Genomic DNA, 2,979 nt, shown 5'->3' with positions numbered 1-2,979 from the left:
TGAACTTATTTTTTTAATAATGATGTAGTCCAATTTATCAATCTCTTCCTTAATGATTTGTCTTAAGAAATCATTTTTGACTACACATCAGAAATATATTTCCCTATCTTTTCTTCTAAACATTTTAAACTTTTGTGCATTATATTTAAGTTCTTAATCTACTAGAAATTGATTTTTGTGTGTGAGAAGAATCCCTCATTTTTCATCAGCTATGTCTTGGTTATTCTTGGCTTATTTCTTTTCCACATAAATTTTAGCATCAGTTGTCAAGTTCACACACACACACACACACACATACACACACATATACACAAACACACACAACTACTGGAAGTCCTCTTGCTTCTTCTTCCCCTTATCAGCTTTCCTCTAGTGTCTGCCCTCGCATACCTCTGCAGTATCCAGGAACTGCAGTTTGCAGAGTCCCATACCCATCATTGCAAAATTTAAAAAAACAGCATTGGATCTGAAATTCAATAGATAAATAAACGACTTCTCTCATGATTTCTAATAATATATCTGTAAAGTATTTTTCATTTTTTATGTAGACAATCATATGATTAGCAAAAATTTAGAGTTTTATTCACTTTTAAAAATTCTTAATGTATTTCTTTTCTTTTTCTATTATGCTGGCAAATTCTGCTAATAAACTGTTGAAAATAAATAGTGATAATGAACATCTTTTCTATATTACATATTTCAAAGGAAATAATTCTTATTTAAATTCAATCTTTCTACAGTAATTTACATTGCTTTAACAGGAATGAAGACTATAAATTATATTGGAATTACTAATATCACTGAATTAAATTTATTTTCATATGCGATATTTTCAGCATTATTTGTATTTTCACTATTTTTAGCTGTCTATTTAGATGTCTTCTTTGACCCATAAATGTTTCAGAATTATTTTTTTTAAATTTCCAAATATACATGAATTATCTTTTTTTTAAAACTTCTGATTTATTTTTGAGTTGAAAATGGGACATATGCTGGTAAGCTACCTATTTTTTGAAATTTGTTGAAAAAATTTGGCTTTGTGGCCAAGTATGAACTTAATTTTTATGAGAGCTCTATTTGAACTTGCCAATGATGCTAATTCTCTGGTTTTTCAATATAGAATATCATATCTGTCCATTAATTAAGGTTGAAAATTTTATAGTTCTTTTTTAAAATATATTTTATTGAGTTTTTACAGAGAGGAAAGGAGAGAGATAGAGAGTTAGAAACATCGATGAGAGAGAAACATCGACCAGCTGCCTCCTGTACACTCCCCACTGGGGGTGTGCCCGCAACCAAGGTACATGCCCTTGACCGGAATCGAACCTGGGACCTTTCAGTCCGCAAGCCGACGCTCTATCCACTGAGCCAAACTGCTTTCGGCAATATAGTTCTTATCTTTTATATTTTTGCTGATTTTTAAATCTGCTTGAATATTAATAATTTAAAAGAATGTTTTGAATCTACCACAATGCTATTAAAAATTTTCAGTATCTGCCTAGAACTATTAATTTCCTATGTACATTTCGATGCTATTTCATTAGTTGCAAATATATTTAAATTTTTATCCTGTTATATTAAACTTTAGGTTGTGATACTGTGAACCTTTTCATTGCTAATGATACATTTTCTCTTAAAGTGTAGTTTGTCTGATATTATTAGAACTATACTAGATCTTTTGCTAATATTCACCTAATATATTCATTATGAATGCCAACTTTGGTAAGGGAGGAGATTATTTGTCTTGCTCACTACTGAACCCCTAATACCTAAGCCATTCCTGGAAAATAGTAGAGTATCAATAAATACTTGTTTAATAAATTAATGGAATAGTTACAGATGGAGGCACAACATATAGAGTTGATAATTCTTCGACAAAGAATTTTTATCTTTATGATAAAAATATTATTTTATGCTAAAGCATACTATTTTATGGTAAAAGATATGATTCTAGCCTAGAGGTGACCAAAGGCTGGAGTTCAAAAGGCTGTTTGTGTCCTGGCCCTCGCATGCTGCATTGAGGAGTCTGTCACATCCTGAAAATGATGGAGTATCATTGAATAGTTGTAAATAGGTAAATAATAAAGAAGCAGTTATATATAGGGAAACTCACTCTGTTAACTCATTGTGGGTGACCCAGTTAGGAAAAACATGAAAGTCTTCAGAAATCTAGATGAAAATTGAAGAAATCTTAAAGAAGTGGCAGTGAGAATAGAGAGCATTTTGTTTCGTTTTGTTTAGACAAAATTCATAAGTAAGGTAGCTAAGATTCTTGGATATTTTTATTTTATTTTTTAAAATTCTTCATTGTTGAAAGTATTACATATGTCTCCTTTCCCCCCACTGACCTCTCCCTGGCTGCTCCCACCCCCCAGCACATGCCCTGTTGGATATTTTTAAAACATAGAATGTATTCGTTTTTATAGAACAGCAGGCACGTTTTAAGGAAATAAGACATACAAGTAGGTGATACTATTTGGGCCAATCAAAGTGTGAAAGAGGAGCCACTATACAGCAGAAGTGGAATCTTGGGGCTCTCCATGAGATAAAGGTGCCCGGGGAGTGACCTCACTCATTTTATGTTGCCTAAATTTCTACTCTCCCTACCTATGTTGTGTTCAATTTCTTATACCTTATTAGCAAACAAAAATCTATGGAATTCATGCGTGAATAAATAAATGTAACTAGTGAAATATTTAAAATACATATTTTATATGCTTATAGTGTGTCTGTTAACTTTAATTGTTATTTTTATATACATTTTCAGCTCTGGTCCTTCACAGTTCACTTTAAATACAATGAGAATTTTCTTTTACTTGTGAGTAAAGTGTTAAGCAAGTATTCATAATGGTTGCAAAATCCAAGCCAAAAAATATTTAAGGCTATCATTATGATAAAACTATAGCTATAGAAGAAAAAAAAAAAAAAGAAAGAAAGAAGAACCCAAAACTTAAAAGATCACAAGCAAAAAAAAAACAC

This window comes from Myotis davidii, unplaced genomic scaffold (genome assembly GCF_000327345.1).
Source record: "Myotis davidii unplaced genomic scaffold, ASM32734v1 scaffold656, whole genome shotgun sequence".
NCBI classification, from domain to species: Eukaryota; Metazoa; Chordata; class Mammalia; order Chiroptera; family Vespertilionidae; genus Myotis; species Myotis davidii.
This window is presented reverse-complemented; position numbering follows the sequence as displayed.